General features: G+C 38.2%; 1 protein-coding gene and 1 pseudogene across 6 annotated transcripts in view; both read right to left on the reverse strand.

Annotated features, from left to right (window-relative positions):
- MACROD2 (mono-ADP ribosylhydrolase 2) overlaps positions 1–13,522 on the reverse strand; it is a 2,227,780-nt gene that overhangs the window by 342,916 nt on the left and 1,871,342 nt on the right. The window lies entirely within an intron of this gene.
- On the reverse strand, positions 10,356–10,860 carry LOC119515675 (annotated as a pseudogene).

Raw genomic sequence — 13,522 nt, forward strand, 5'->3', positions numbered from 1 at the left:
GTGGCAGCTAATATGTCAGAAATGCAAGGGAGGTCTGGACAAGAAATGTAAGTTTCAGGGCTCCCCATCCCTTCCTAATGCAGGTGGTTCTACTTGGGATGACAGTGCTGCTTCTTCAAATTCCTGGGGATGTCTCTGGCATGTTTATGGGTTTAACTTTCCCACACTCTAGATCCCATCGAAACTTATCTGCCCTTTGTCTCATCTCCACTTTGACTAAGACTCTGCTACAGAAAACAATAACAGTGGAGGTAATCATAATAGCTATTACAGAGACTGCTATTGCTCTTATTAAAAAGTGTATCTTTTCCTTTTGGGGCTCACAGGCTACAGTTCCCAGCCTCCCCTGCTGTTAGGCTGAGTCATGTACTTGGCTTCTGAGCAATGGAATACAAGGGCCATGTGTAGCATTTCCAAGTCTTAAAATAACTCTCACATGTTCTTCCAGCACTCTCTCTCTTTCCTTATCTGTCAGTCATAGAGAATTCACGGGACTGTTAAAGACACTGGGGGATAGCAGAGCCACTAGTTGGAAAAGAACCTGGGACTGAATGAGTGCATGGAGCACAGCTCCCCTGCCAATCTACACTGGACTCTGACTTGAAAGAGAGATAAACCCTGCTATAAGTCACTGAAAATATGAAATTGTTTACAGCAGCTCGCATACAGATAATTCAGATGTTAACTATGTACCAGTGTTCTAAGCTCTTGAAATATAATGCCATTATTTTGCCAACTTTACATCTGTCCTTGAAGGCAGCACATAAAATGGGGTGATTTACTGTTTCAAAGCCCACCTTCAGCTTCCTCCAGTTTTTGTCTTTTCTTTATACCACCACCTACCCTTATATCGCCTCCTCAATGCAATTTCTTTTCTCCTGTTTTTCATCCTGAGTTTGTTGCTAAACAACAAAGCAGACTTAGCCCACTACTGCTGGCCAGTGTCAATGAGAACCCAGTAGTTGAGTAGCTGACTTCTGATGTATCTAGCAATCAATTGATCAATAGATCTATAGAGAAAGTGCCCCCACTTAAGAGTAACACACACACACACAGTCTATGCCAACATTTCTAATGTTCACTTCTACTTGTTCATTTCTTCACAGCCTAGTTTCCATTCTCACTACTAGACTGAAATGTTCTATACTTTAACTTCAGTAAGTAATTTTCAGTCCTAACTTACCTAATACTTCCAAGCCTTTGCCCTGAGATCTTACTGTCCCTTGGCTTCTGAGACTACTCTTTTCTCCAGGCTCATTTTCGGCACCTCCATACAGCTCTTCGATGTCTCCTTACCCCAAAAGCATTGTCTGATCACTGGCTCTTTTTGCCCTGGCTATACGTCCTCTGGCAACAAGCAGAATTTATAAGCTAATAACTTCCAAATCTAGATTTGAACACATCTCTCTTTCTCGAGTGCTATGCTAATATTTCCAGTTGTGACAAGGCATCTCCAACTTAATGTGTTTGAAGGCACTTCTGACTCAACATCATCAAAACTTAATTCATCTTCTTAACTCCAACCAACACAGCCAAATACATTCCTTCTCCTTTGTGACTGATTGGTAGATTAAGCACATAATATTTGCTAATGGAAACCGTCTTTCACCTCATTTCTAACCTTTCACAATCAGTATCTTATCAATCTGCTTCTCTCCAATCACACAGTTACCACTATAGTTCAAAATGCCCTCATGTTTGAGCTCCTCCCAGCGAATGTCTCTGGTAAAAATTGCACTTATATCCAATTTATCCTTCACCTAACTACACAAGTGATTGTAAAAAGCAACACCATAATCAACTTTGGATGGATTTTCAAGCTTCCCAAGCTCAAGTGTCTCCCAAGTAATACCAGAATAGATGACTTGTCTTCTACCCAACAGAGCATTTGAAGTTTCAAACTTCAGTCCTGGAACCTGATCTCTTCTGTTTGACCCAAGATCCACTTCATGCAACTGCCCATTAGGCTATTCTACTGGGTGTGCCTCACCTTCTGGGATTCTGTATGCCTCCCCAAACATGTCCTACCCATTTCCTTGAATAGCTTCATTTCTCTCTCCCATAATAATTTATTATTTGCTTTCAAATAAACTGGTGTAAAATAAAATGCTTAGTCCCTGTGTACCCTATTTTTTCCATGAATGTTATTTTCCGTAACTCCATGGATATCACTTTGATTCTTCTCTGCTTTCCTAATTGTTCTTTGAAAATGTATATTAGTACAACCCTCATGTTCTAGACCTACCCATATCATTCAGTGCTGTGGACCATGTCCACTTTCTTAATTTTTTCTTCCCTCACCTTCAGTGGCACTGACGAAACTGGCTCTCTTTCTTAGTCCTCTAAATCCTATAATTTCTACTTCTCCCTCCCCCCACCTACCTACCTATCTATCCTTCCATTCATTCATTCACCCAGTCTCCCATCCATCTCTTGAACTATTTAATCTACTGGCTACTTTTCCCATCCATTAAATGCATCTGTTCCCTAAGGTTCAGTTTTGAGTTCCTTTGCTCTCTTTCTAATCTCTTCTTAAAGCAATGGTTGTCACCCCAGGTGCTGAAGCACAGTAGTTGTCACAGGTGAATTATTTTACAGTCAGTTATCAATATCTGTGAATGATTTATTTTCCTAATAAATTTGAAATTTAGTATTATTTTTATAGCAATGCCACTGTTCTTCATTTCCATGCAAATAGGCTGTCTTGAGAGAAATGGAGTTAGGAAACAGAACTTGATATTGTCATGCATATAAATTCCCATGTGTCAAATGCTACATGATAGTGAGTACTTTGTTGGTGTTCAACACCATATCTCTAGTACACAGGAGGATGCCTGGCAGTGACTCGATGGGTATTTATTTTTGAATGAGTGTCTAATAACACAAGATGTAGTTGAAAATTATCATCTTAGTACATTCATTTGCTTTTAGGAGTTTTAATCATGGGGATGGATGGCTCATCTTGATTTCCTGACTTCTCTCTTTAATTTCCTTCCAAAACTAGTGAAGAGAGCTTTCTCCTTGGATGCCATGTGGTCAATTCAAATAGAACATGTCTCAAAACAAACACATTGTCTTTCAAAATTAGTGCAACCTCCTCTTATTTTCCCCATGAACAAGTCTTAAATATTTGAAGCTGTGTTAGTTTCTTCTTTCTTTCCCACTCCAGTATATAATCAGTAACCAAAGCCAAAATTTCTTCCTTCATTGAAGTTCTAAACCTTTCTCCCATCACTACTGCCACCAAACTAATTCATTCATGCATCGATTACTGAAACTCTGGTCAATAAATTTTTTATTCGTCCTGCATTTTAAAACCAGACTTGTTTTCTTAAAAATGTCACTGTTAACTCATTACCTAAAAAATAAATTTTTAACTTCCACCTGCTAATCTTAATTTAACTTTAAAACGGTATCTCCTCCCCATTTTGCTACCCAAATTATCAGTTCTTATCAAATAAGTCTACTCTTAGCACTTGCAAAGTAACATTTATATGTCCCATCCCCAAGATACTGTTTATATCCTTTACCCAACCAGGACTATCATCTCCTTCCCTCTGTAAACATCTGGAACTAGGCACCCCTTAAGTCCCAGCCCAAGTTTTGACAACTTCATGAAACCTAACCTGATCACCTCAACTCCAAGAAACAGCAACTCTCTTTGTACTAGTGACCCACAAGCCTTCTCTCCCTAATACCCACACAATTATTCACACAATCACATGGCACTTTCTCCAGTGCCCTTGGAATTCTTGCCTATGGATGTAGGTCTCTCCAATGTGACTCTGGATGCATGATTAAAGAGAATGAAAAACCAACAGGCATTGAGCATTTACAATATGCTAGTTACTCATGTTATTTTATTTAGTCTCCACAACAGTCATACACATAGGTATTGTAATTCTCATTTAACAGACAGAAAATTGAGGCTTTGGTAAGTTATCAGCAAGTGAATGGATGTTAGGGCTGGGTACTCTAGATCTCAGGCCCCTTTCTCATTGCCGTGGTGCCATGCCTCTCATACATTTATATCCCCCTGAAGAATGTAATAGAGTTCAGAGCACATAAAATATGTTCAATAAAGACAACTTAAATAAATGTGGGTATTTGGGACATGCCTCTGGGGATAGAGGAGAATAATATAGCCTATACTGATTTGGCCTTGGACTATGGAGTTGAGAGTCAAAATAACTTCCTCATTTCACGGAAAATAGCAGGAAGAAGGGGTCTGGTAGTCAATTTGTTCCGTAAAGTATTCCCTTAAGTTTATTCAGTGACAAAAAAAAATCTTTAGGCAAAGAGAGAAAATGGAAAATTGCACTGAAATTCTTCCCCAACTCCTGCCAATAAAGAAAGAAGTGACAGCTTAGCCAGTGGCATAACTTGGTGTAGTATGTAATTGTCTCCAGTTAAAAACAGTCAATTCCATTTACTAAGCTGAATACCAAAAGTGAAAATGGCTCCAAATGAAATAAATCCTGTTAGCAATCCCTTCCGGTTTCTCAGCCAAAGTGTTGAAATCTGGCATGGAACTTCTGAAAGAACTGACTCTAAGAATTCTTCCAGAAAAACTGCCAATAACAGTGGCTAGTGTTAAACTAAATTAAAGAAATTTTAGTCCTTATTAAAAGCCATTCATCATCATTAAAAAAGTCATCCCATATTCATGATGAGTCAAACAAATAAATTAACCATTAGTGGTGACATCATGGGCTTTTGTGCAGAAATATTTCAATTAAAAAAACTCAAACTGCTTTAATTTTTTGTTGTTGCATTTCAAAGTAGTTATTGGAGTGCTTTCCCATAATTGAGTTATTTTGCTACCATAATGGAAAGCATTATAAAAATTTTTAGAATTGAATATATTCATTTGAACCATAGGAACAGGTAGATGTATATTAAATGAAACACTTACAAATACACGTCTGTGCAATTAATTAATTAAAGGGAATTTTTACAAATAGACACATCTTCCAGGAATTACAAAAAGGAATAAGAAATGGGTGTAAGGTATCTTGTTAAAGATAAGTTACTTCTGAAGGAATCCTATTACTCGCTCTACTTCCAAGGAACAGAATGTTGTATCTACACATGTGTCAGGCAAATGCTTCACATGGAACCTGCTATCTTCCCTAATGCCTCACTCACCTCCCAGCAAATTCATTTTTGTCACATGGAATCTTCAGGCGAGAGTGGTTTGGACTTCACTCTTTCCAAGGCAAAGGAAACAGTACAGGCAAGTTGAGACTGGAAGTTCCGTAGCAGTGTCCTGTCATTTCAGTTTCTCTCCACACCTTCCCTTCTGCCTGCTTTGTCCACTTTCCTCAGTTAGGCTGGCCCTTTTGGATAATGGCAGATTCTCTGACTTTGGGTTATACATTCAAGCTCTGCTGACTCTGTATGGGCCCTAGACCTTCCACTTTGCTCTTAATTCTTAGCTCATTCCTCTAATGCAGCCCCTGCCTTAATTCACCATGCCAACCCCTCTGAGGCCTTGGTGCCTTTCATATACCATTGATGCCCCCATTTCACTTTCTCTCAAGTCTAACTCTTATTCATCCTTCAAAATTTCCTCGGCCATACTTGTCTGAAATTCCTGCCGTCCTGTCCCCACCCTTATCAGGGTTAAGTCCCCATTCTCTGCACTTCTGCAACACCCTGTATGTATCTCTACTTTAATTTCCTAACACATAATATTTGATTCCTATCTCTCTATTCCTGCCCATCCTGTGCTCCCTGAAAGGCATGTCTTATTCAGCATCCTAGTGGCCTCACTCGGTGGCATATGTGAGTGTCCTTTTGATCTCTGGCTGCCTCCAATGTCTCAAGGGGAGAGAATTTGAATTCAAGTAGGTAATAAAAAAACACCCAAATAATTAAAATAAAATATGTACCCCTCGAACTCCTACCCTAATTCTCATAGTTAATGGTGTATTTGTGCATATGTGTAATGTATAGGGGTGGAGGAGGCTGTACCCGGATTGCCTAATTCCACACAGAATAGCAGCTATGAGCACATGCTCTAACACCAGACTATATGGGTGTTACCCTAGGTTACTTTCTCCTAACTGGGTGACCCGAGGCAAACTGCTTCATCTTTCCTTGCCTCTGCCCCTTTATCTGTAAAATGGGGAGAAATAAAGTTCCAGCTCCATAGTATTGGTGCAAGAATGAAACAAGATGCATTTTAGAGTTTAAAACCATCATGACACATAGTGATCGCAATTCAAGTGTTAGCAGTTGCTATCATCATCACTATTTTTGTTATTATTGTTTAATTTTCTTTCCTCGAGGCAGGGCACACAAGGATGTTGTCTTTGCCATCTTTCTTAGGGTTTAGGGAAGCCAACCACAGCTTCATAACTGAAGGGAGTAGAAAGCAGTGAGCTAGATTTCCGTCTCTTTTGAAACTTTCTGTACTCTTTTTTTTTTTTTTTTTTTTAATTCGGGCATGCCCAGGAGGTAGGATAGGAAAGGAACATATGCTATCTTCTGAATTTTCTGGCCAACAGACTCAATGTATCTTTCACAGAAAAGACCTATGTCTAGGTATCTGAATAAGGGCAGGTATTGTAAAACTGAGCCCCTACTTTGTGCCAGTCAGTGCTCCAGAAATTGGAAATGCAGTGATGAATTTAGATACCCTCAAGGAACTTTCATTTCAGTGGTTGGTTTTCATCATCTCTTCCTATTTTTCTCATACCTGTAATTAAGGATTGTGACACTGCATCAACTAGCTCTTCTCAGTTTTACCCTGTGAGTTTCTTGTTTAAAGTTAGAGCCCTTAGAGTTGAGAGAGGAAAGCAAACATCTAGGGTGTTTTATCTTGAATTAAGTAGCCACATGCCACAACAGCTCAAATATATTCATTAAATGGATGTATTTGAGGACAGGTTGCTCATAGTTCCAGTGTGTGGAACAGCCACTTTGTGAAACTGATGGCAAAGAAATCCTCATGGCCTGGCATCACATCAGAAACACAGCTTCAGGAAGGACTCGGCCAATGGGAGTCTGGGAGAGGAAAACAACAGTTCACAAAAACTCAATCCACCTAAGGACCAATTTGCCTAATGGCTGGTTCAAAAATTTAATAGGGATTTTTTTTAAGTTTTAGTTTTGCTAATGTCTCTGTTTATGTCCCATAGGCAGTTAGACAAGTGCAGTAAACCAGTCCCAGGATAATTTTCCATAATCATTTTGCTGGCAAGGGCAGGGAAAGGGTAGAAACAAACTCAGCATATAAGTTCACCAAAACACAAACAAACAAAAAGAGTCAATTGCATTTAAGAGAAAACCTGTATATTCACAAGTAAAAGTCAGAGGCAGAGATCTTGACACAGGGGTTAAAATAAAGAGCCTACACTACCAGACCTGCACATAATAGACACCATATATAACAAATTTGGCAAGGGGATAGGATGGTCTTTATAATTAGCTTCAATCAGGCAAGAGGATATCCATATAGAAAAAATATGAAATTGTATGTCTACTTCACACCCTACAATACTAGATCTATTAAAGATGTAACTGTGAGAGGAAAAAAGTTACAAACCTTTTTAGAAAAATGATATAGATGATATCTTCATTACTTTGAAATAGAGAAGGCTTCTTTGAATAAGATATTAAAAACATGAACCGAAAAGGGAAAGATAAAGTCAACCTCATAAAAATTAAGATATTTACTTCATCAAATTTAGTTACCATAAAGGGAGTCAGAAGACAAGCCACAGAATTAGAAAAGGTAAAGGACTAGTATTCATAGTAAAAAGCTCATTCAAATCACTATGAAAAATATAGTCAACCAAAAAGAAAAAAAAAATGGCATAGAAGACTTGAACAGATATTTCACAAAAAGGGAAATCCCAGTGATTAATATAATGTGGAAAGATGGTCAAGCTTCTTAGTAATTAAGAGAACTGCAAATTAACACTTTGAAATAAAATTACATACCCATTAGATTCTCAAAATTTTTTTTTAAATCTGATAATAGCAAATGTTGTTGAAAGTGTGGAACTGCTGGTTCAAAGTGTAAATTGGGACCTTTTTGGAAAATGTTTGGCACTACCTAGTAAAGCTGAAGATGAGCATCCACACCCTGGAAATTCCACCCTTAGGCACCCATGCTATGGAAAATTTTACATGCATTCCCCAAGAGGCATATTCAAAATTCCCTACAGCTCCATTGCTAGTAAGAGCCTTAAACTGGAATTATCTAAGATGCCTATTGAGTAAGATGAATGGAAAACTGTTGCAAATTCATACAATGGAATAGAATATTACAGACAAATTCACTACAGCTACACACAGTGATCTGAATATCACAAATAGAGTTTTTAGCAAAATAAATAATCTTAGCGAGAAAACATAAAATATGATTTCATTATTTGAGGTTCAAAAAGAAGAAAAATGAACTATATTTTTAGGGATGCATATGTAGTAAATTATTATCATACAAGTCAGAAGAGTGGTTACCTATAGTGGAGAAAGACAGGCTATAATCAGGGGCTTCCAAGTTGTTGATTATTCTTGACAAAGGTAATGATTACAAGGAGTATTTATTATTACTCTTTAAAGTGTTCACATGTACTTTATGCACTCTAACGTGTGTATGGTTTGTGGAACACACATCACACTGTGAGGGGATAAATCAGATATCAGAACATTTCTCTAACATGTGTGTAATAAAATTGTCACTTTGTGATAAAACAAATAAAAACAATTAATTACAGTAGCACAGGGAAGACAATAACCTACAAAATACACCAGCATATTAACAGAACAGTGTAGATTGCGGAAGTATTGGTGTTGTGTTCTACTTTTCTATATTTTATGAATTGTCTAAAGCATTAAGGATAAGTATACATTCATTTATACTAAAAATGCACTTATTTTAAAACAACAGAGGCCAATGCAGGATCAAGGGTGAAATTACAGTTTTTAAAATGTTCAGAAATTTGAGAAATTATTCTTTTGACATATAAACCTACAATTTTCATGAGATGATTCTAGTACCATTCTATGAGTTCTAGGAATGACAAGCCAATTGCTACTGAGGAAAAAGCTCTCCTATGCATTGTCCTATGCTTCAAGACGGCAGACATGCAGATCTGTTCTCTGAATGCAGATCTCCACGCCAAAAAAAAAAAAAGAAGATGTATGTAGGAATGGCGATATGCCCATGCCAAGCTGACTGAAGTGCCTACAGAGGAATGTACTGGCAAACGTGTGTAGATTACACGCCATAATACAGATTAGCCAGAATTCTCTGTGGATTTTGAGATTTTAAAAACATCATTTGGATTCTGGAAATGCTTTACTTTTTCACTTAGCATCTGATCAATGTTCAGTGAGAGACTGAACACTAAGAAAGGAAATGTACAATCTCAACATGACCAGTCTTGGGAAGGAAATAACTAAATCATAGAAAAGGCTGTTTTTGACTGCTGGATTCACCCCGCCAAGAAAAGCACTTCACTGAATTACATTGTATACGGTTTTAATCATCCCTTTAAAAAAGGCATTATTTAAGACTTGCCAGGTTTTTTGTCCCTTTGAAGAACAAGAGACTACAATAAACACGAAGATCCTCTCAGGGAGACTGATGCTCACAGTCCAGGGTGACCCTAGAGGAAAGCTGTTGGTTCAGTCAGCCGGTACCTGGACAGAAAACCCATAAATGGAAGTCTAATCAAAACGTAAATTGCATTTCTAATAATGCATTGATTTTTAAACCTCTTTACTGAGATCTAATTCACTCCACACAATTCACCCATTTAAAAGGTACACTTTTAAATGTTTAGTATACTAATAGAAATGTACAACCATCACAGGTAATTTTAGGACATTTTCATCAATGAGTAACTCATACCATTTAGTTATCATCTCCCAATTCTCCCCCACCCCACCCTCACCACCATGTCCACAGCCTTAAGCAATCACTAATCTACTTTCCATCTCTATAGATTTGCCCTCTGGACATTTTATATACCTGGAATCATATAGTAGGTGGTTTTTTGTGACTGGCTTCTTTCATATTCTATGATGCTGTTGCGGTTCATCCATGTTATAGCATGTATCAGACCATTTCTTTTTTTTTTTTTAAGTTTTATGACCCTTTGCTCCTTTTAATATGCTCTAGTTCTGCTTTTGAGAATGAAAATGATCAGCAGGTCATTTTACAAAGAAATTGAACATCAAAGAACACATTTGAAAGTCTAAAACAGAACTGAAGTTGTTACTAAAGTTATATTAGGGAGGTCAGTGGGGAGGGAACAGTTGGTTCTCTAAAGAGATTTCACACAATGACAGGCTCTTAATCTAATTATGTGTGTTCCATAGAAAAGACGAGATTGGTTTTAATAAAGGCTGGACTTCATGATCTGCAGGAACTCTTTCTTGCTCACTGACTTCTCTGTCTCCATCTCCATCGGCTTTGTCGATCATTTCCTGTAGCTCCTCATCGGTGAGGTTCTTGCCCAACTCCTAGGCCACACGTTTGAGATTTTTGAAAGATATCTTCCCAGTTTCATCATCACTGAAGAGCTTTAATTCTTTCAAGATTTCTTCTTTGGTATCTTTCTCATTTTCTGAGTCGTCACACAGTCAAAAAGTCACTAAAGTTCATTTTCCCTGTCCCTTCCTTATCAATTTTCTTGATCTCTTCTTTCTTGTGTTCAAAGCCCCATGCCCTCATGGCCACCTTCAGTTCTTTAACATCTATGGTTCCAGTTCTATCAGTATCTAAGAGATCAAAAGCTTCCTGGATTTCCTGCTTCCGCTCTTCGGTGAGCCCGGACTAGGACTCATCCTTTTTTCTTGGGCACCTGATGCCATGTTGGCCTTCTTAGAGCTGGAGGCCATTGCCAGTGTTAGGGCAACCCAGTCCACTTCTTTTTATGGATGAATAATATTCCAATGTATAGATCAATCATATTTTATTTATTCACTTATCCCTTGATAGACATTTGGATTGCTTCCACCTTTTGGCTATCATGAATAGTGCTGCAGTGAAAATTCATGTTCAACTATCTTTTTGAGTCCTTGTATTCAATTCTTTGGGGTATATACCGAGAAGCAGAATTGCTGAACCATATGAAAATTCTGTATTTAACTATATTTAGGAATTGCAAAACTGTTTTCCACAGCAGGTGCACTATTTTGCTTCCCACCAGCAATTTACAAGGGTTCCAATTTCTCCATTAACTCACCAACACTTTTTTATTTTCCCTTATAGCCCTTGCAGTTGGTATGAAGTTGCACCCCATTGTAGTTCTGATTTGCATTTCCTAATGACTAACAAGGTTGAGCATCTCTACATGTGCTATTGGTCATTTGTATATATTCATTGGGAAAATGTTGATTCAAGTCCTTTGCCCACCTTTTAGTTGTGTTGTCTTTTTTTTTTTAACTTGAAAGTGGTTAAAATGGGAAATTTTATGTTGTATATATGTTACTATAATCAAGAAGATTTAACAAATGATTATGATTACTGAATCATTATATAGATATTTCTTTTTACTTTCTAGTATATTAGAATAGCCAGAGGGAAGTACCTGAAATTTCTGAACCATAATCTAGCTGCCTTAATCTCTGATAATGATTACATAATTTTATAGCCTTTATCTTGTGATTGTAAAAACCTTGTGGCTGATCCCCACTTGTACCTCCTTACCTTGTTTTTCAACTTTGGAGATTTATGATCACTAAAGACAACTACTGATGTTTATTAACAAAGGGCCTTGAGCCAGCAGAATGAACCCACCCCAATTCCAAAACTATCCTGCTAGACAGAGCTGGATCTAACCAAAATTGGCTCACCTGACATGCTCTGTAGCTTAAACTGTGAGTTTAACCTGTAAGTGACGTATACCTCACTGTAATACTAAAAAATCATGCCCATCATCATATTAAGGCCGTCATTTTCTTACATACATTCTGTGACTAAGCATGTGATCAATCTTTGCTCGATCAATAATTAGATCATCTCCAATCTTGTCATCTCGAGTCATTGTGCTCATTATCCTAAAGCCTGCCCATCTTTTTATATTATAAAACTATCAGTTACTGCACTTCAGGGAGACAGATTTTTAGGCTGAACAGGAGATCAGTTGGCCTAGCAATAAACTCTTTCTTTGAAACCCCAGTGTCTTAGGAATTGGTCATTTGAGTGCATCGGGCAGAGAATCCACTGCTTTTTATTGGTATCACCACAATAAAAATAAAAATAAAATTAACCCATAAAACTGTACAAAATAAAGAGTGAACCCTAATGTAAATTATGAATTGCAGATTAATAATATAACTGTCACAGTATCGAGTCATCAATTTTAACAAAAGTACCACCTTAATGCAAAACAATAATAAGGTAAACTGCATGTGTGAGGGGGCAGTATATGGGAACTCTATATTCTCTACATGATTTTTCTGCAAACCTACAACTGCTCTAAAAATTGAATTAAATTTTCTTTTTTTAGAAAAAGGAAATAGCTAAATAAATTATGGGCACCTACACTAGGACTGCTACGTAGCCCTTCCAAAAAAAAAAAATAAGGCTGTGCTGTGTGTGCTGGCACACAAAGATCTCAGAGCATGCTATTAAATGGAAAAAGGAATTGCAGAACAGACTGTATAATATGATACCCATTTTTGATTAAAAAATAATAAAAACAAACAACAAGAAAAAGAAGACCCCACAAGTTGATCCACTCGCTCAACCACATGCAGCACATCCATGGCAGAGCCTGTATGTAAATACAGGTCAGCCCCTCTCCAGTCCCTGCTATTCATAATATTCCTTGCCTCCCTAGGGCACGCGCCAGCTTAGGCTATAAGAAAGTACTTTGTAGCTAGAAGCAAATGGAAAAGATTCCCCATTGTCTCCTGATTCTTTAATAATAAAATCATATTAAGTATGTTAATATTCTATCACAAATAAGGGGCAATAATTCTTCCATCTCCTGGGACCCAGCTCACCATGTCTCCTAGGTGGCTGCAGTGAGTAACGTAGAAGAGCTGGCTCAGAGTCTCCTGCCTCCTCAACACAGCTTCTAGATTGTGCTGGGTAGAGACCCCACCAGGGCCGAGCCAGGGCAGCAGGGGTAAGAGCTGAGGACAAACTGCCATCCGTCCAAGTCTTATTCTGTCAGGCTTCTATGACAAACAGCATGCAATGGGTTGTCTTAAACACATTTTTGGAGGCTAGAAGTCCAAGAATTAAGTTGTCAGCAAAACTATGCCTTCTCTCCAAGGTCTGTGGCACTCTGGTGCTGGCTGCCCACAATCCTTGGGGGCTTCTTGGCTTGCTTCGCTACCTCCTGTCATATAGTGACCTCTCTCTCTCTCTCCTGTGTCTGCTCTTCTGGTTTCCTCTGACTTCCAGTTTCTCCCTGTGGCCTCCTCTGACTTTGGGCTTCTGGTTTCTTCTCTTCTCTGAATACAGGCCAACGGCATCCGGGACACCTCTGTCATGTGGCAGGTGTCTGCTGGTCTTTCTCACCTGAGTTTCCTTGTTTTCAGCTTCTGG

Source organism: Choloepus didactylus, chromosome 19, assembly GCF_015220235.1.
Source record: "Choloepus didactylus isolate mChoDid1 chromosome 19, mChoDid1.pri, whole genome shotgun sequence".
In the NCBI taxonomy this organism is placed as follows: domain Eukaryota; kingdom Metazoa; phylum Chordata; class Mammalia; order Pilosa; family Megalonychidae; genus Choloepus; species Choloepus didactylus.